Genomic DNA, 21838 nt, shown 5'->3' on the forward strand with positions numbered 1-21838 from the left:
TTAAACATTAATTTAGCCCAATAAACTTAGATCTATTCTCAACAACAGATGCCTGGAAACATCAAAAAAGAAATTCAAGCTGCCAAGCAAGAGAGATGAGCTGAGACGTCACCACTTGACGGTTTGCTTGTGGACAGATGGTGCCGTAAAATGACTAGGCAGACAGCACAGAAGGCACGGACAACCCCGCGCCCCCCATTCTCACCACGCAGAGGACTTGGTCTCCTCTGCCCCCCACCACCTCTGAGGCAGAAAGCCTTGCCTCCACCAGTAAAAGACAAACAGAGTGAAGGCATGTGAGCAAAAAGACTGGCAAACACACAGCTCCGTAGATCAATAGCTCGCCAAACGGAGGCAGTTGTTCCGACTGAGCTCAGTCCATGGATATTTCATGGATGGATTTTAGGAACCAGAGAGAGAAATACAAACGAGAGCAGGGATATTTAAAGAACGATCTCTGGGTTTGAGTTCGGGCTGCATTGCATTCATTCACAACAACTGGCTCTGAGGTGGTAATTCTGCACTAAAGTTTGTAAGAGAAGGGTTCTTAAGGGCCCCATGCCTTTCATCCAGTGCCCCCACTGTTCTAAATCAATTACCTCCAGTCAGTCAATGCTTAGAGTGAGGGGGGGTATTGTAAATCAGCTTGGTGTCAGGCCAGATTAGTAACTGTAAAGAGCGAGGAGTGTTGTGGACCCCTCAGAGGCGGACATGAGAAAGAAGCTACAGCCTCCATGTTCTGCTGTAGGGAAGCAATTCTGCTCATTGTTTGCAACAATCGTCACAAAGTTTGAATTTTATAGAGATGTAATCTCAAACTAGATGATTCGATCCTATAAATTACCAGAGCTTTATAACTTCTAATTAAAGAATGTGTAAGATTGGCATTATCACTTCACTTTTTCCTACAAGGTGGATAGTGTTGAGAATAAATAATTCTGTGTTTTGCTCCATCTCTTTTAGCTATTCTCATGCTCGTATATACAGACATGCACTCACAGAGAGAGCACATGTGTGCAAAGCTAAGGCTAAAGGAACGCTTTCTTTACGGCATAGCCTAGATAGGGGCAAACATAGGGAGTTGGAGTTACAAATTGTTGTTTGATGCCATTTTGCTCTGCTAGCCCATAAGGATAGCATGAACAATGGACCAGGTGTATTTTAGTATTAGTAAATGGAATTCATGTATTCAACTCACTGACTATTCCTCTCATACATCAAGAACCTAGTTGGAGAAAGGATAATTTTCCGTACAATAGTTTGCCTTGATTTACAGATGTTTAGCTCAAATATTCTAACAGTTAAATGTTTATGCTCTTACACTAGAAATGTACGATGCATCAGACTCACAAGACAAATCCCTATATGGTTGTGGGTTCGCAAGAACAAGACAAAATAGACTTAAGTTATCAAAAATTACAAACTGCTTCAAGAAGAATCCAATTCAAGCTTAGATCAGTCTATAAAATTAAAGATTTTGAACTAGAGATGATCAAATATGGGCCAGTCTCATTAAACAAACACAAACACTGACAGCAAGCAATAGATACTAACTTTAGCATCATTAGCCGCTAATCATTAGCCAGCCACAAGGTCTCATTGAGCAATAAAATTGTTCTCTATTTTTAAGCTTTATAAACATCAAGATGTGTTTTAAGTAATTTGTGTGCAGTTATGACATTTATTCAGAATAAATGTTCAGAATTAAGAATCAAAGTCACTATTGTGATATTTAAAATAGTCTTTTTACAAAATAGTGAAACTTACTCGCATTACTCTTAAAAACAGACACGCTCATCTATGACGGTCTGTGGTTGTCGGACTGCAATCCAACAAGCAGTTTCTTATCTCACTGCATCTGTTAAATGCAAATTTGCTCCTGAGAAATCCGCTTTGTCAGCCACAATATTCTCTCAGGTAATAAAAAAACACATACACAGACGCGAGGAGAGTTAGCTGTGGACTATGTTCAGTTTATGACACAGGATATACAATATGTCTCACGCCATATTGAATGCTTGTCTTTAGTCGGTGCCGGAGCTCAGAAGAAGCAGTATGTTGACACAAAGCGTTATTTCACTTTGCAACAGGGCATGTAAAATGCACATGGAAAAGAAGTCCATTGTGGTCTGAGCTACAGAGGAACAAGCTTAATATTGACTGAAGGAAGGGTTAGACAAACTCAGGGAGGGCTGGGAAAAGCCCCTCCTGTAAAACCTGGCATTTGAGGTGGGAAACAGAAACACCATACCTTATGGTGTGTGGCGCAATGCATAAGGCTCTGTTTAAAAAGGATGACCTCCTCAAGAGAAACGGGCTTGTGGAAATTTAAAACAGCACATGCCACAGAGAGATCCATCTTTTTCCCCAAAAGGTCCATTATTTGCACAAAGAAAACCAAGACTGCTTGTCCTTGTGGAAACAGTTAAAACCTAACATATTCAGCATGCATTAGCTGTTATTGCAAAGAGGATCCCAGAGGTCCTAATCCAACTCCTGTCCATGTCTGTGGCTTCTATTCCAGACGGATGCCCTCTCAGTCCCTGTCTAACTAGTGAAAAGAGGCAGATCCTAATAAGCTATTCTGTCTTTCTGTCAGTCTGTGTTTCCCTCCATCCTCTGGCTTCTTCCCCTCTCTCTTTTCCTCCCTGACCAAGTCTCCTCCTCTGTCTTTTACCCTGTCTAAGCCATGAGCCAGCCTGTTGGAGCAGATGGAAGCATATATCCCCACTGCTCTCCAGAGGAATACGGATTTAAAATGTAAAAGAGATGAGTTTGAATTTGGCAAAGGCCAGAGGATGAAAAAAGCAAGAAAAGTAGGAACTCTGAGCTTAGGCCATGTTCATAAAACTAGATCAATCTCACTGTAACAGGGCAATAAATTATAAAGATCCCAGCTTTAAACTAACCCGGTGAGTGTCTCTATGGTGTTAAATCAGGCCTTTTATTGTGCCCTAAATATCAAGATTTGATAAACAATTTAGGTGGATAAGTCAGAAAGCATCATAATATAACATTTTACTTTTTCTATCATGAAGTTTTAAGCTGAAAATTTAGGCCTTGTGCCTATAGTAGGCTAATTAAGGTGTTCAATCCTAATGCCAAAATACCCAATTGATGAGATGTAAACAAACACATTTGAAGCCAGGTAGAAAAAAAATCCATAAAGTCATTGGACGCTTTAAGTCAGGTTCAAATTTTTCCCTATACATCATGTGACAAAGTGGTTCAGTTTGTGTTCACCACTTGTCCCTTATTCTTATTTCTGATACATTTACTTTCTGTAGCTGGTCATAATGCTTAAATTTAAACATTAGTTTGCAACTTTGCTTCACTTACTATCCCGGGTTTGTTTGTGTTAGCATTATGTTGCAGTTTCCATCTATTTATATGTTTAGTTTAAAGCTACTACTTCTGGAGTATTGGTTGAACTTGTTTATTTTGTTTCAAAGTATATTCATGGTATTTGTGTTTCTTTTTGCTTACCATTGTTTGTCCCTTGTAGATCTGCAGCAGGTCAGGAGTATGGGACGGGCCGGCCCAGTATTTCCTGCTTAAATGGCTGGATGATGTCACTGATTACCTTGCTGGGTTCTACCAATTACAGGGTTTTCTTTGTAGTATTGCTTTGTTTGTTTTTCTTTAAAGTAACTTTTGAGTTATCTTGTATTACAGGGTTTATTTTGCAGACTATTTCATTATGTTGATGAATTTGTAAATTAGATTAATAATATTATTCTTGTTTCAGTTTAGACTTTGTTTTTTTACCTGTTTAATTGTGGCTTGGTCCACTCATGTGCAGGTGTGTTGCCAATTGGCTATAAAAACAGTGTTTTTGGGAAGCTCAAGGGGGGGAAGGATGGTTGTCAGAGTACAGAAGCAAATAAAATTAATCGGAAGAGTCTGGAACTAGTGCTGTTTGTTTTTGTTCACCTTGTGGATCCTTGACCACACTATCTTATACATCAGCTCTGTCTCCTTAAACCGAAGCTCCTAAAAGTCAGCTACTAGAAGTTTCAATTATTAGGGCTGTAGCAACAAATTCAGAACAAACAAGATTTAGTTTTTGTGTAACAAATAAAATAAAGGCTTCATGAATGTAACAATGTTTTAAAGAATCTCTGTTCAGTCTGGAACATTCCAGTTCAGTTTTGTCCACTCCAAGGGTTTTTGGTTTTAAAATACAACTAAATGAACTAAACTTACACTGTACTTTTCAAGCCATGCCAACCACTCAAAGTGAACTATGAGTCACATTCCCCTGCTGCACTCCTAGAGCTTATGTATTCACTCAACTAATGGTCAGATAAGCAGAAAACTTGGGTTGAAGTGCCAGGTACATGGGCATATTCACAAATTTAAAGGGAGAATGGAATTAAACTGACAACTTTATGATGACTAACAAAACTAAATGCAATCAAAAACAACCATTAATCATCATGAATGATGTATGTGAGAATGTGGCTGTTCTTATTTATTTGTTTTTTTTGTTGTTTTTTTTACCAGTTATTTGTTAATTCTTACATTGTGTGTGAATTGTGAGACAGTTATTTTTTGTTTTTAATATGCATTGACTGATGGCACCTTTTAAATTTCGTTGTTCTTGTGACAATGACAATAAAGATTTTATCTTATCTTATTCCCACTTAGATTAAATCTGTTAAAATGCCTCAAAATACTGTGACCAAACTTTTAGTTCAACACAAAAAAGCTTTGAAGCAAATGGTAACTTAAGTAGTAGGTAACAGTCAACCTATTGCAGTATTCCCACAATAAGATAGCCATCTCTCTCTTTAGTATTGCTATTGATGATTAGTTCATCAGTTGCTCTATTCTTGCTATAAAATAGTGCTTTGCTCAGACCCCATATGTATGACACAACTCTGTTAAAACCATGGAGTAAAACTTCACTTTCGTGTTGATAGGAAGTTCTTCAACAGATGTTAAATTTGATGTTATTGCAAATAAGGGTTAGGTATCCATAATATTCCAAGAGTGCTTACAAATCAGTCTTACATCAACTTGTCACCTCAACAGTATGTGAGTCTGTGACAGTGAATGGAAACATATTCTTACATTACTTACAAATCACCTGTCACCTACTTTTCTATTAGCTATATGAAATGCTGCCACACAAGTGATTTAAAAGTATTTGGGACTTCTTCATTGCAAATGTTGCTGGATATTGTCAGCCATTAGTCAAATCCCTTTAATACAGCAGGTTAAGTCAAGCACAGTCAATATTAAAAGTAGAGGTTTCAGCATAGATTTAAACAGGTGTCAAACCTAAAGCACTGGATGTGACTACATCATGCTTTTCTTGAGATCTTTCCCCTCAAGATATAGATATATCCCCAAAAATAGCCTCATACCACAAAAATAGCCTCATACCACATTGATAAACATACATAACCCACTGAATGCTTACTTGTGTTTAACTACCACAGGCAAGAGTAAATTGGATAAGTCCGGATGTCTCTTGAGCTTACGTTAGCAGAAATTGTGAAGTCAGACCCACGTTTTTCTCAACACCTCACCTTAGTCCACCTCTCAGGTAATGAGAAAGTATCTGGACAGTGCATCTGTCGTCTGAAGGAAGATTCTGCTTTGTCCTCAATCTCTGCATGGCAGCATGACAGACAGGAGGACTGCAGAACAACGGGCCGACGAGGTTGTGAGCGGTGCAATCGATTGCCAACTGACTGGCAAGGTCCATTATACTGACAGGCCGCAGCCACAACACACTGACCTGCACATCACCAACGTCCTCATTACTACCTATGAATCTCTCTCTGGGACCAATCTCTCTGGCCCTCTCCCCACTCTTGCTCTATCCTCTCTATGGTCTCTCTGGCCAAGGCATACAACTGAAATTCACTCCATCAATCTCATAGACGAGCTTAAAAAGAGGCAAAAGCAGCACTATATTTAATGCACTAGCCTTGTAACAGAAACAGACTAAAGACAAGGACTGCTTTTCTAAAAGAAACGGCAGCAGAACTGTACATTTAATCGAATTATCGAAAAGAAACTAATTTTTTTTTACAAAGGCCTCTACCTCTTTTAAAGTCGCCACCATGTTCAACAGCTCACCCACTTTCTTTCCTCCTTGTTATGCTTGTCCTCTGTATACCTATTTATATTTATTCAGATAAATCATATCTGCCCCCAGACTATCAATTACCACCCACAAAGAGGCATTATTCAGTGCCTTCACTAACCAGACACATACACTTTCTTAGACACACATGTTCAAAAATATACCCAAAGAAAATCTGGGTTAATTTTGAGCTCTTGAGATTTGAATGACTCATCAAATACTTTGCTTGACAAATCACTTCATAAAAAAAAATCTTGGCAAGAGCTCCTCCAGATATTCAGCGCAAACACGTCCAATCAAGCAAAGCCGGCATTTAGATCTGAGTGAGCCTTCTTAATTTTTTAATTTATTATTATAAAAGAGACACCAAGGATGTAATTTTTATTAAATTAATCATCACAATTCATGAAAAGACTGTTACAAAAATGTTACTTTAGATGTGGCAAAAGCCCATATTAATTAAGATAAAACTTTAAAATAAAAGCAGATTTGCAAAACCCTTGGGCAAGTTGAATATATTGATAGAATAGCACAAACATGGGAGCAATAGTGCCTCATCACAGTTTCCAAACCTGTTAAAAGATTTCACTTATTGTCCTCTTGCAACCTCAAGCTTCAATTAACTTTATTGTTTTTTTTAAAGGAAAGACTACCACAACGTAGTGTATAATTGTGACTCACTTCCCCACACTAACAACATAAAGAATACAAACCATTCCATTGTAGCTTTAGCTGCATGTCTTTAGCTGCTGTTGTCTTAACGGACAGTCAACCTCCACTGCGGTCAAGATTTTTGGAGCCTATAACAGATTCTCTACCAGGAGTGTCCAGTATGCAAGTTAACATTGAATATTGATGCCCATCTCATACCTCACTCTCTGGTTGAAATACATTAGATACAGGAAGGCTCTATTTAATACATAAATAACTTCTGAAAGCCATTGTTTCAACTGGATTTATTTAAAGGTATTGTATTAAAACAGGGTGCATATATCTGCATGCAACACAGGTTTTAATTTGTAAACAAAAGTCAAAAGCCAAATTCAATCCTCTTCATTTAAAAATTACACTCCATTTTGTATTGGATTGCATTTTGACATGTTACAGTCCCAGACCTCAGTGTGTTTTATTTCAATTCTATGTGATAGACGAGTTTTTCAACGCACTCAAAAAGAAAGACTTGTTCAAACTCCTCCTGACATGTCGTCTTAGTTTCTGAGACCAATTATACTGAACACCAGGCTGTTCCACACACAGGAAGACAAGTCGGTACAGGAGCCCGTCGCTCACCTCATCAGATCCACCCTGATGTGGAAAGTGTCTCTGTCAGGTCAACAATTGACGTCCCATTGCAGTCATTCCACAGGCTGGTTAAATGCCGTCTTTCAAGGGTCTGTTAAACTTGGCTGAGCTAGTTTTTTACGGATTTTAAAACTTCAGGCTTAGCTCTTAGTCAATCACAGGAGGTGAACCGCCAACCAAGAGGCAGAAATTATGCAGATGGCCTAAGCTAATAACCTCCTAAAGCTCCCATGAGGACTGCAGCCTACTTTCTTGTCATGCTTGGTCTCTTTAGCAGTTTTCTCTACAGCACACAGAATCAGCTTGCAAAGGAAGATCTGAGAAAGCAAATTCCTTTTAAGTGAGGCATCATGTCTAGTCATAGAAATCATTAGAATAACTTATTTGGGTCAGAAAGCTAATAAATGTAAATTAACAATGAACTGGGATCTCCCTTTAATGCATGGCACTCTGAGGCAGTAACAGCCTCAACATCAAACCATAAAACTGCTAACCCCATGAGACACTGAGCCAGGGGAATTAGGAATCTCCTTACCAATAAGTGCAAAAAAAAAAAGCATGACACATAATTTAAGCAAATTTAAAGGCATTTCAATGGCATAAATAAACGCTGAAGGTGACAACACAAAATGCTAAGTCTGTAAAAGAGACTGGTTAGCTGTCTTCCCAAACTGGTTCTCTTGTCTTATTTTAAGCCAGGGAAGCCAAGACTCCCATGTTTACTAATGCAGAAGCAACCCCTTTATCAGGGAAGAGATTTGTAGGGAAGAGGCAGGGGATTAGCTATTAAATTACCAGGCAGACAGCATCCCTGCTCTAGGGTTGTGAAGCAATAATCTCCAAGGCTGGAGCGCCTTGGAAAGGGTGGAGGGGGGTCTCCAGATAAAGGTTCGGGATTGCTGCGGCAGAACTCAAAACAGTGCACAAGTTATGCACTAAAAAGCGAGTTTAAGGGTGACTTTCTCCAAAGGGTGGTTTACCTTTTATTGCAAATGCTTTAATAGGGCCTGACCGCATTGTGTGGTTTCGCTTAACAGCCGAGTGCCAAGCAGTGCAAGACTTTAAAGGCTTTAAAAGAGGACTCCTGTAGCTAGGCAGAGTTAGTGGAATTAGATTCTGGTGGCCTTGTCCGTGGTTCTTGTTCTGTCACCTCTCCGCCCTCCCTTCAACAAGCAGCGCTTCCCTTGGAGAAACACCCCCATCCTCTCACACCCCCACCCCTGGACACAGGAATGTTTCATCAACGCCACAGCCCCCAGCATCTTTACCAGGCCACAGTGGGCCAAGAGGCGCTGCACAGGCAGGCCATAAATAAGTCAGGCGTTATAATGAAACCAAATGAATCTCCATCCATCTTCACAAAACAAGCCGGGGAATTGAGAATTCTGCAGGAAGAAGAGACATTGCCCTATGTTTGAGGATAAAGCACACAGTCGAGAATACAAAAGCTACATGCTCAGATGCAAGCCTAGGAATGAGTGTGAAGGCTTATTATTCCATTAGAAGTGACATGTGTGGGCTGATAAAGGAAGGGACAGGAGGGCTGGTGAAGTAATGAAGTGGAATGTCAGGTTTAAGCATGGCATTTTTTTTTTAAATTGGGAGTCTGAGCAAACAAGGGTGCTGGTGAAAGTGGTGAGATACGTATATCAGATACTTGATTATACTTTTGAGTACAGATCTATGAATAAATCCAGCAAAGCTTCAGTTGTATTTGTTTCACTGCTGCTAAGCATTACAGTTACCCATCATGCTCCACAAAGCAAAGCTGCAAGCTTAAATTCTCAATGAAAGTAAGCCTGAATCAACCAAATTCACAGTGTTTAATCATTAAAGGGTAAATATCATCACACTCTGAAGCAATACACTACATGGTTACAAGGACAGTTTGATGATTATAAGAACATTTTTGACGGGGACATGTTGAATACATGTGATGTTGCGTATTTGTAACACAGCCTGTTAAAACCAGTTTCTCTGTTCAAAACACTTTCACCCTATGATTTTTATACAAGTGGAATATTAAACTTAACCTAAATGCTTAAGGAAAAGTTTAGTAGGTAAGAAAATGTTTAACATTGCTTATTTATATTTTATGTTTCTTTTGTCAGAACAAAATGCTGATTGCATTAAATCAATAACCGATCACTAAATATTCCTCCTTCATGCATTAGCTCTTTAGCTTTAGCTGCGACTTAATTTTTTCTGCATCAGAACCAAATAAAGGAGAGAATCTCTGAGTGCAGTTTAAGCTGAAGTCTGTTTGTGTATCATTATCTTAACTTTTCTCCCATCCACTCCATATGCAGCTTTAGCCTGACGTTATTCTGAGGGTTTGAAGGGGTTACTGAAACAATATTTTAACTATAACACAGCAGCACAGCGAACCCCCGGGTTAGGGACCACAGTTGCTTGTGAATAGCTAAAATCCGCAAATACTTGAGACGCACTCTCAAGTATTTGCGAGAACTGCCTATTTTTCTGCAAATAATTTGGAATCATATTCCACAGAAAAATGTGCGAATACTAAACTGCTAATAGGTGGGGGTCCACTGTAGTGCATTCAAGCTCTTGGAGGTAAACAGTGGACAGATTACATGGAGGAAAGTGTCACTTGCACTACAGTTGCATAATATAAGCTATTCTGCTGCCTGTGGACATCAAGATAAAAAAGCTGGTCAGAACTGGTGCAGTAATCCCTTTAATCTGAATACTAATAGTATCACACTAGTTATTGTTTCAAGCTACAGTTTCTGTCACAACTGGTTGTTCAACACTGTATTACATTAATGGAAGATTTCAACAACGATTTGAAGTAACTTTATAGGATGCCAGTTTGCTAGGTCTCCAAGATACTGAACTCAGACATTTATTATTACTTTATAATAAAGTTTCTCTTTAAAAGATAATTAATATTATTTTATTAAAAGTTATTCAGAAAGGTACCCAGAAACAAAGAAAGAGATTTATCATTTCAGTTTTCACAGAATAGAATAATTTACAGCAACATCCTTTTTTCATAGCCAATATATTCCCAGTTTGTCAGGAGTTGGGGTTTTTTTGTTTTGCCTTTTTTGTTTTTTTTCATTCCTATGGCTTGCCATCGCCACCAGATGGCACCATGGAGGCTAGGATAGGAGGACTGAATGGCTGACGTCACCGTCACACCGGTTCCCAATCCACTCGTCAGCGGGACTTCAAGAGACGGCGACTGCCAGCATACCAACGCTTGAGTGTTAGCCTGTAATGGTAACCCAGAGCCCTCTCCAGCGACCTAGTCGAGCTTCCTGTCGATTCTGAGCTAACGCCATCTGTTGTTTGGATTTTTTTCAGCTGTTCCTGCAACGTCAAGTCTGGCTGTAGTCCCGAGTTTCCCTTGCGACGCCGTCTGGACCCTATTACCTGTCCGCCCTCCACCGCAGCACAACCTCCACCTCCAGCGCCTCCACACCTGGCCACGCCGTTGTTTATTCTCCTCCCCGAGTAAGCATACACTTTAGAGCTCTGGAAAATCCCCACGGTCCCTGAACTCACCTCCCGATCTGTTGTTGTTCCCAGAAGTCCTGACTTACCTGTCTGTCGCCGTCCCTTCGATGACTGAGAGCCTACCCTGGAAATCTTTTGTAAATAAATCACTTTAACTGATCTTTCGCGTCCCGAGTTGTGTTCTGCATGTGGGTTCGTAGTGTTAAAGCAGATATGACAGAACACTCAAGCCAACAACCGAACCCAGCAGACACAATCAGAAGGGCTTTAGCTGAACAACAATCAGCGATTCAGTCACATGAAAAGGTCCTTCGCGATCTTAGCGCCAGTCAAGCAGAAACGAACCGTCGGCTTGAAGAAATAGCTAACTTTCTGCAGACTTCATCCCAACAGCCTCCAGTCGCCGCTCCGGACCCTACTCCCGATCCTGCTCCAGTGAGCCGCGCCATGTATTCGGAGATCCGCCCACCCTCGCCAGAAAGGTTTGATGGTGACTCTAACAAATGTAAGGGTTTCATAATGCAGTGTTCATTGATTTTCAATCATTCTCCTCAGAGCTTTCTTAACGATGGGGCCAAGATTGCATTTATAATTGCTCACCTGTCAGGTAGAGCTCTTAGCTGGGCTGAGGCGAAGTTTCCTGACCCCACTAATTTTGCCTGTACATTCACAGAGTTCTTGGCGGACTTCAAACAGGTTTTCACTTGTGACCCTGACAAGACCGCTAACTCCCGAGAGTTATGGTCATTAAAACAAGGACAAAGATCTGTAGCAGACTTTGCAATTGACTTCAGAATAGTGGCTGCAGCCTCGGCTTGGAACCCGGCAGCTTTAAAGAGCGCTTACTTTCACGCTCTCAGTGACTCGATAAAGGATGAGTTGGCAACGCTCGATGAGCCTGATTCCTTAGAAGATCTGATAAAATTAACTATTCGGTTAGATAACCGGATCAGATCCCGTAACAGGGAGAGGAGCCGCAGAACTTCATCTACCAGAAACGTACAGACTTCTGCTCCTGTGACCCCAACCCTTTCCTCACTCAACTCACCTGAACCAGAACCAATGCAACTTGGACGTACACGGTTATCCCCCGAAGAGAGACAAAACCGGATGAGGTCTCGCCTTTGTCTATACTGTGGCGCGCCCGGACATTTCATTGCTAGCTGTCCGGTTCGGTTAAACCCCCTAGTCCGCCAGTAGAGGGGGGAGATCTGGTGGACCGACATGTTCAAGCTTCTCCTCGCTTTTCGATAATTTCAAACCTTAGTTACAATAACCAGACCATTCCTTTGACAGCCCTGATTGATTCTGGTTGTGAACGAACCTTAATTGACTCTGAATTGGTTAAACAGATGTCAATTGAGACTGTCGAGTTACCAGTTCCTCTTAGAGTTTCTGCTCTAGATGGAAAATCACTTCCACCCATAACTCACAAAACCAAACCGCTTCTCCTGGTTAGTTCAGGTAACCACAACGAATTGATTTCTTTTTTTGTTTTTCCCACAGCCACATCATCTGTCGTCCTAGGTTTTGATTGGCTGGAACTACATAACCCTCACATAAACTGGTCAGATAAGAACATTGTTTCATGGTCCACTAACTGTCACTCCACCTGCCTCCGGTCTGCTGTTCCCCCAGGTCCGCCACCGGCAGAGCAACAAGAAGTGGATCCTTTGGATTTATCGTCCATCCCTGTTGACTACCACGATTTGGCTCCTGTCTTTAGTAAGGCTAAAGCTCTTTCTCTTCCTCCTCACAGACCTTATGATTGCTCCATAGATCTCCTCCCAGGGGCCCCGTTACCCTCAAGTCGACTGTATAACATCTCACGGCCCGAGCGGGAGACTATGGAGAAGTATATTAAGGACTCTTCGGCAGCAGGTATAATTCGACCTTCTTCTTCTCCTCTGGGGGCTGGATTTTTTTTTGTTGGCAAGAAGGATGGAACACTGAGACCTTGCATAGATTACCGTGGGCTAAACCAAATCACAGTTAAAAATAAATATCCTTTACCTCTGTTGTCGTCTGCGTTTGAGCCTGTCCATGGTGCCACGGTCTTTTCCAAACTAGACTTAAGAAATGCTTACCATTTGCTTCGCATTCAAAGGGGTGATGAGTGGAAAACGGCCTTTAAGACACCTCTGGGACACTTTGAATATTTAGTTATGCCGTTCGGCCTGTCCAATGCTCCAGCTTGCTTTCAGGCTTTGGTAAATGATGTTTTAAGAGACTTTTTGAATATATTCGTGTTTGTATATCTGGATGATATACTCATTTACTCCAAGAATTTAACTGAACATAAACACCATGTCCGCCGGGTTCTGCAACGACTACTTGAGAATAAACTCTATGTGAAAGCAGAGAAATGCGAATTCCACAAATCATCAGTGTCCTTCTTGGGCTTTATACTTGAGGGCGGACAGGTTCGCCCTACGGAGGACAAAATTAAAGCAGTTGTGGAATGGCCGACCCCTGATACACGTAAACAGCTCCAAAGATTTTTAGGTTTTGCAAACTTCTACCGAAGATTCATTCGCAACTACAGTCAAACAGCTCTTCCTTTAACCGCTCTAACCTCCACAAAGTCTCCATTCCTGTGGACACCCACAGCTGAAGCAGCGTTTAAAAAACTCAAGTCTCTTTTTTCTGCTGCCCCTGTCCTGATTCAGCCCGACCCGTCCAGACAATTTATTGTGGAGGTTGATGCGTCCGATACAGGAGTGGGAGCCGTTCTGTCCCAAGTATCTAGCACTGATAATAAGACACATCCTTGTGCCTTCTTTTCCCGTAGGTTATCCCCTGCTGAACGGAATTACGATGTGGGCGACCGGGAACTTCTGGCCATCAAGTTGGCCCTGGAGGAGTGGCGACATTGGTTGGAGGGTGCCGAACATCCAGTGCTAGTTTGGACTGACCATAAGAACCTCTCCTACCTTCAATCCGCAAAACGCCTCAATCCACGTCAATCCCGTTGGTCTCTGTTCTTTTCAAGATTTAACCTGTCCATTTCCTACCGCCCAGGCTCACGCAACCTGAAACCAGATGCTCTGTCCCGGCAATATGCTGCTGATAACTCAGACAAGACTCCTGCGACCATCTTGCCCCCCAGCTGCACCGTGGGTGTTGTCACCTGGGAGATTGAGGATCTCATAAAGCAGGCTCAGTCCTCTGAATCTACACCTGTTGATTGCCCAGCTAATAAACTTTTTGTTCCCTCAGCTGTCCGAGCCAGATTTCTACATTGGATCCACGCCTCTAAGTTTTCAGGGCACCCAGGTACGAGTCGCACCATTTCTCTAATAAACCGCAGGTTTTGGTGGCCATCCATCCATAAGGATGTTAAGGACTATGTGCGAGCCTGTGTTGTTTGCTCCCGGAACAAGTCCTCTCATCAGCCCCCATCAGGACTCCTTCAACCACTACCTGTTCCCAAGCGTCCGTGGTCTCACATTGCCATTGATTTTGTCACTGGGTTACCTCCCTCTAAAGGGATGACGACTATACTCACCATCGTAGACCGTTTTTCCAAGGCTTGTCATTTAGTTCCCCTTCGCAAGCTCCCCAGTGCTTTTCAGACCGCTCAGTTGATGATTAAACATGTCTTCTGTTTACATGGCATCCCAGTTGAGATACTTTCGGATCGGGGTCCACAGTTTGTGTCCCAAGTTTGGAGACATTTTTGTGCTGCTCTCAAGGCCAAAGTAGTTCTAACTTCTGGTTATCATCCTCAGACCAATGGTCAAGTGGAAAGAATGAATCAAGAACTTGAGTCGGTCCTCCGCTGTTTCTCATCCACCAATCCATCTGACTGGAGTACTTTCCTGCCATGGGTTCAGTATGCACACAATAGCCATGTTTCTGCCGCTACTGGTTTATCTCCTTTTGAGGTTTCCCTAGGATACCAGCCCCCACTTCTTGCCGCTGAGGAGGATCTGATCTCCGTTACTTCTGTCCAACACCACATCCGGCGCTGCAAGAACGTCTGGAGATCAACCATCAACGCCCTCAATAGAACTTCAACTCAGAACAAGCGTTTCGCTGATCGCAGAAGGATTCCGGCTCCGGTGTACTCTCCTGGTCAGAAGGTTTGGCTATCCACTCAGAACATTCAGTTAAAATCTATGTCAAAGAAGCTGTCCCCTAGGTTCATTGGACCTTTTGAGGTGGAATCCATAATCAATCCGTCAGCTGTCCGTCTCCGTCTCCCAGACTCGCTACGGATCCATCCCACTTTTCATGTGTCTCAAGTTAAGCCTCTCCAGACCAGCACCTTGTGCCCTCCACCTGAACCCCCTCCTCCCGCCCGTATCATTGACGGGCACCCCGCTTACACTGTTCGCAGGATTGTGGACTCCCGTCGGCGGGGTCGGGGGTGGCAGTACCTTGTTGATTGGGAGGGCTATGGCCCGGAGGAGCGCCTCTGGGTCCCTGGTTCGTTCATTTTGGATTTGGATTTGATCGCTGATTATCGCTCTTCTTTGCCTGCCAGGTCGTCTCGGCCGCCAGGTGGCGACCGTTAGGGGGGGGGTACTGTCAGGAGTTGGGGTTTTTTTGTTTTGCCTTTTTTGTTTTTTTTCATTCCTATGGCTTGCCATCGCCACCAGATGGCACCATGGAGGCTAGGATAGGAGGACTGAATGGCTGACGTCACCGTCACACCGGTTCCCAATCCACTCGTCAGCGGGACTTCAAGAGACGGCGACTGCCAGCATACCAACGCTTGAGTGTTAGCCTGTAATGGTAACCCAGAGCCCTCTCCAGCGACCTAGTCGAGCTTCCTGTCGATTCTGAGCTAACGCCATCTGTTGTTTGGATTTTTTTCAGCTGTTCCTGCAACGTCAAGTCTGGCTGTAGTCCCGAGTTTCCCTTGCGACGCCGTCTGGACCCTATTACCTGTCCGCCCTCCACCGCAGCACAACCTCCACCTCCAGCGCCTCCACACCTGGCCACGCCGTTGTTTATTCTCCTCCCCGAGTAAGCATACACTTTAGAGCTCTGGAAAATCCCCACGGTCCCTGAACTCACCTCCCGATCTGTTGTTGTTCCCAGAAGTCCTGACTTACCTGTCTGTCGCCGTCCCTTCGATGACTGAGAGCCTACCCTGGAAATCTTTTGTAAATAAATCACTTTAACTGATCTTTCGCGTCCCGAGTTGTGTTCTGCATGTGGGTTCGTAGTGTTAAAGCAGATATGACACAGTTGGCACCAAGGCACAGGTCATATATAAAGAAACACAAGTCCAGACTTATCACATATGAAGTGTACCCAAAAAAATTCAGCTGCCCTTGGAAATAGAGGCATTTCAATCAATCAACATGGAGGTATAATTGGATGATGTGGAATTTAAATGTGTTTTCTGCAAAGAGGGAAATGTCCTGACTGACAAAGTGTGTTTGTTTTCCCCCTTTGGGAAACTCAGAGTTACGGTTTAAATGAAATGTGCAAGGCCACGAGCAAAAAAAAAAAAACACTGGCCACAAAGGATGCAATTGGAACAAAACACACAATATATAATGCAAAACACAAGGCATAGAAAGAAGACGTGAAGTCGCTTTAAAGAGACATTGAGCTAAAGCTCCTCTGCTCATAAGCAACAAAAATAACACCACTTTACCTAAAATAAACATGTTTTCTAATTTAGATCTGATCTTTCATCAAAATCCTAATACAGTGTTTATCAAACTATCCAGAAGTCAAAGGAGAGGTGCAGACCTAGTTCTTTCAAATGAGCTCAATGCTAGGGGCAGCTGAGAAAAGAAGTCTTGTCAAAACATCAATGACTGCAGTGGTAAAGATGGCCTTTTTTTTCTAAACCTTCCCGTCAGCACCTGTCGAAATGAATGAAAGGCCGGAAGAAAGAAAGAAGTGTCACAACTGAAACCAGAAAGTGACTATCAGCAACCACCGACACATCACACGGCGGTGGCCGCTGATTGACAACACACATTATGCTCGTGTATACGACAGTCTTGCAAAAGTAGAGCTGTGTAAACATGTTATTTGGTACCCAACGCCGGATTGACAATTAGGCGTTGTCATCATGAAACAACCCATGACCCTGTCAGCATCGAGGAACAATCTCTGACACATGCACGAAAAAAAAACAAAAAAAAACACCCACTGCTGACATTTTAAAGTTGACACCTCGAAATCTGCATCAAAGCTGAGCTTTAATAATTCAATAAAAGCAAGCAGGTTTTTACTTACAGCATGTGTCATGGATAACTGACAGAGTCGCCGCCACTGGCAATGATCTATGATCGTGAGCATCTTGCATGTTCAGACTCGAAAGGGAGTTACTGAAAAGATTCATTATGCGTCAATGGCCCATTACACATCATCCAGCTCACTGAAGAAATCAAGTTCTTTGGAAAGATCTATATGCTTGGACCAATAAATACTTTTGAAAAGTAAGTGTAAGGCAGTTGACTGACTGACTGTTCCTTTTAGGATAAACTTTTCAGAGACAATGTTGTTGTATTTTATTGGGACTTTATGCAGCAGAAAAACACAAAGTAGGGTATGCTTGTGAGGTGGAAGAAAAATTATGCATTTTTAAAAAACGCTTTTGTACTCTGCCTTCTTTACATGCCTAAATAAAAAAACAACAACATTTGCTATTAGTGAGTTAAGTCCTCTGTGAAGGCCATCTGTGAACAAACAGCATGGTGAAGACCAACGAACACAGCAGACAAGTCAGAGACAAAACAAATCCCAAGGTTTTAACATCTCCAGTAGCTCATCTGAAAATGGAAAAAAATACATTCCAACTGCAAAAAATACCACCTAAACTGAGAACAGCATGGTGTTTAGGGAGTCAGGGTACGGGAATGCTTGTCTTCAGACAAGAGACTGAAGGATGAGAAGAAAACTAACATTGCACATCATAACTGTGAAACATGGAGGAGTTTTATCATGAAAACAATCCTAAATATACAGCCAGAGGTACAATGAAAGGATTTATATCAGTTCATTTGCTGAAGTGGCATTGTGAAAGTTGATACCAAATTAAATGGCAAGGTTTATGACTAAAAATTTGTTTTCATTACTTACATTTTTTTGTGTTCGTCTATCACATAAAATGCCAGGACACTACAGAGGTTTATGGTTGTAACATGACTAAAAGTCAGGGTGTGTGAATGTGCTGCACATTTAGTCATTTAATCCAAAGTGCTTCCTGAATTTCAATCCAAATCACATATTTGACTGGAACCTGACTACTGAAAAGTGGCCAAGGCCCTGTCTGGAACTGGAATGATGGTTCAGCGGACGGCATGGTTGAGCTGAAGGAAGACAAACTTCAGGTCACGACATGCAGACTCGGATTGGCTCCGTTTGCACAAATGGTCACAGCGGACAGCTTTTAGCCATGTTCGTTTTTGCTGCCCAGCAGCTGAACAGACATTTCAACCATCTTGAGTTTCAAACTAGGTTTTCAGGGGGTTTATGCCACTCTGTGTTAAAACAAACGAGGGGTGAGAAAGGGTTGCTCTGTTGAATCTTTAACTAAAAGAGAACAATAACCAAAAAACAGTCTCACAAGATCGAAGAAAAAGGTTCTTATTGCAGAACAACCGACCTACAGGGAAGAATATGTCTCTTAAAGGCCAAACAAAACAGAAAACATGTCAGAATTGTGTTTTTGGAAAGCTTGAGGCAGCTTTTGTGGGAAAGGGCAAGACACAAAAAGGGTATTTTCTCACAGATATCCAGGGCTTGTGTTGAGCAACAGTATTCCTGTGCAACAATTGGCAAATTACTTGTGAACAAGTAAAGTTTTTCAAAAAGTGCCAACAATGATAGAAAATAAACCTGTAAATCACACAAACATTCATTACAGGATATAGTTAGTCGAGACAAAGTCATAATTTATGACTTCCAAAAGTTCTCCTCTACAATTATCTGGGATTTCAAAGCTTTTCAGTGTCTCCACCTCACTGGAATTTGTGTCGCTGAAATGTTACCCCCAAAGATTGCCCATGGAGGTAAAGGCAACTGGAAAAACAGGTTGTTTGACCTCAGAATGCAGGGCGTAATGCGGTGGAAATGGCAGGGTGTCTCACCTTTAGCAGTGGTAGCTAGGGGACGGTCTATGGCCCTCCTATTCAAAGTCCTCTGAATACATAGGGGAGGGCTCGCACCAGACAGGGCAATTTGCCAGAGAACCAGCCAATAGAGCTAAGCCAAGACGAGGTTAAACTATTGTTTTGGCTTCACAAGCAAGAATGAGCAGGGACAAAAAGTAAAGGAGACAAAAGAGCGGTAAGAAAATACCTGACCACTCAAGTGGAACACATCAACTTATTTTGCTACTTTTATCATAAAAAAGGCAATCTGTGAACGGCATGTTAGGGATTTCTTGAGGATAAAGTTCAATCCACCACAAAGAGGTCAGCATGTTTCACAAAATGCACCTGTGCCTCATTTATCTCCAAGTGCAAAAACTTCATCTCAAAATGCTCAAAACTCCCAACTCACCCATGCATGTCCAGTACGTCCACTTATAAAAAAATCCTTTTCATTCCTCCTTATTCTGAGGAACTTATTCCAGCAAGAGAGCGAAGGAAAGTCGGAATCCAAATCCAGCGAAAGAAACTCCAGCAGTATCCACAAAAAGAAAAAGATTATCCCTGAGTGATGTCTTTAGAAAAACAAAGAAAGAGAGAGAAAGTAGTCCCCAGTTCCTCCTCAGTTATTCCGTTCACAGCGTTTTCATTAGACCGGAGGAACTCAGCTCCTCGGCTTCCCCGGCAATAGGTTTCCAGCTGTGGCTGCGAGGAGAGATCCTTCAGAGTCAAAGCTTGTTCACACACTGAGCTGGGCGTTCAGGGACTGCCCGGGACAAGCCAAACCCACCCGTGTGATGTCACCAGTGTCAGATTTCAGGCATTAGGAGGGAGGAGGCTGCAAGAGGGGCTTACCTTTTCTAAGGACTGACTAATGGGACACAAACCTGAGCTACACCTGAATGTAGAGAAAAAAAAGTCTGGAAGAGCACATGTTCTTATGTGTATCTTAGAGACTCCATTATCTATTGTTCGCCTTAGAAACAGAGTTTAATGATGAACAGAGGTTAATCATAAACTCACTGTTGATCTTAAACGAAACTCTGCAATTTGTAATTCCAATCCATATTGTTTTGTTTTTGCTTTTTTTTTTTAAAAAAATCACACTTGATAATAAAAAAAAATCAGACATAGATAATCGAAATAAATATAAAAAACATTTTCAAATGATGATTTCTTTTATTAAGGGAAAAACTATCCAGATCATCCTTGCTCTATTTTAAAAAGTAATTACCCCTAAATCTAATCAAGTGCATCAAATGCAAGTGCGATAATGGACTGAGAGACTTAATTCACCTTGGAGGGGCTCCAGGTCTAAATAGCCTTTAAGTCATAAGAGAGCATCTCAATCACATTTAAATTCAGACTTTGACTAGACCACTATAAAACCTTTAATGTCCTGCTGCATAACTCAAGTATGTCACAAACAGATGGACAGACATTCTCCTTCAGCACTCTCTGATAGAAATATACAAGTTGGTATTATGTTTTACACCATATGTAATATAATAAGAATACATACCTTCCAAAAACATCTACAGTTTTAATATTTTTCCCCAAAGTCTTGTGGATCATCAAGATGTTTTATTGGGGGGATAAATAGGAGTTGGGTCTTTCTGTCTTGTTTTTTAACTCAGTATTCTCCCATGGAGAATTCAGTCTCTTTCTTATTGTTTAATTAAGAAGATGGATGTTGGCTGAAGTGCTTGAATACTCCATTACTTTAGATATTGTACAGTGCTAATCTATGACCTCCTGGATCAGTCATTGATGGACTTGATGGCTTTGATTTTACTGTTGCCATCTTTGTCTAAAACAATGTATTTGATGAGGTGAAAAGTACATTTGAAAATTTTGTTTTTCAGTGTAACCTATCCATTAGTTTTGATTCAGACTTTGGTATACATATAAAATAGTAGTCATTTTTAAATAGTTATTGGGTTGAATATCATTTTTCTTTAACTTTCAAGGTGGGTTTGCTCTTGCAGGTTAATAAACCATAAATAATTCCCACTGGCCGTTTTAAATGGAATTCCAGGACGCATTTCCAATTCGATAAGCTGCTAAAACTTAGAGGACTAACAAAGCATAACCTTGAAATATACAAACATCCCCAGGAGACTCTGATAATATATGTCCACTTACATGTTTGTTGGATAATAAAACGGCTTCGAAAATAATTCGCCCTTCTTTCTTTATCATAAGAAGGGAGGAAAGAATAATGTTACGGGAGGATAAATATGCAAAATCCCCATTCTTAAATCTGCAAGGCTTCGAGTACACACATGCATAATTTTCACAAACACACAGTTTCCCCATTCCCTTTGGTCAAACTCCGCTAGCCATGGAGCTAATCATCCACAACAGATGTTCAGAAATGTTCAGTCGGATTTATGACGGAGCTCAGAGGAACAGCCAAGTCAGCCCCTGGTGCCGTTTTTCTTTCCCGTCCTACAAGGACAAGGGATTGCACCAAGAGAGGATGTCAGCACAACAATTCTCTCCCCCCGCCAAAACTACCATCCGAGACGAGTGCGCCTTAATAGATCACAGAGACTCGGGACCTCGGGGGGAGTTTTGCTCATTTATCCCCAATAATACTTGGTGCGATGTTACTCATCCAGCGATGCTTCAACTGTGTTTCACCCTCCACGTAATGATGTTTGTTATATAAGTCTGTGACACTGCTGATACTGCAAGCAGGACTGTGATAAATATTTTTAGATGAAGCAATGCATAACATTGTGTTGCCTTGATGATAAAACAACACATCTACATCACCAGGTGCAAACAAGATGTAGTGAATAAATATCAGTTTAAGAATTTCGTTGCTCTTGACTATTGCAATTCATAATGACTGTGAAATGGAACTGATTTCAATACA

At 41.6% G+C, this 21838-nt stretch overlaps 1 protein-coding gene and 1 long non-coding RNA gene across 2 annotated transcripts in view; one reads left to right on the plus strand and one right to left on the minus strand.

Annotated features, from left to right (window-relative positions):
* LOC116722020 (receptor-type tyrosine-protein phosphatase F-like) overlaps positions 1-19714 on the minus strand; it is a 184606-nt gene extending 164892 nt beyond the window's left edge. Inside the window, exon 1 of the mRNA XM_032566101.1 lies at positions 19367-19714. The gene's annotated coding sequence lies outside the window, so the exon portion shown is untranslated. The remainder of the gene's footprint in view (positions 1-19366) is intronic.
* LOC116722023 (uncharacterized) lies at positions 15635-16025 on the plus strand. Its single transcript, XR_004339707.1, has 2 exons — positions 15635-15862; positions 15938-16025. It is a non-coding gene; the product is annotated as an uncharacterized LOC116722023 (long non-coding RNA).
* Positions 19715-21838: the final 2124 nt, after the last annotated feature.

The sequence above is a fragment of the Xiphophorus hellerii genome, chromosome 6 (genome assembly GCF_003331165.1).
Source record: "Xiphophorus hellerii strain 12219 chromosome 6, Xiphophorus_hellerii-4.1, whole genome shotgun sequence".
Classification (NCBI taxonomy): Eukaryota; Metazoa; Chordata; class Actinopteri; order Cyprinodontiformes; family Poeciliidae; genus Xiphophorus; species Xiphophorus hellerii.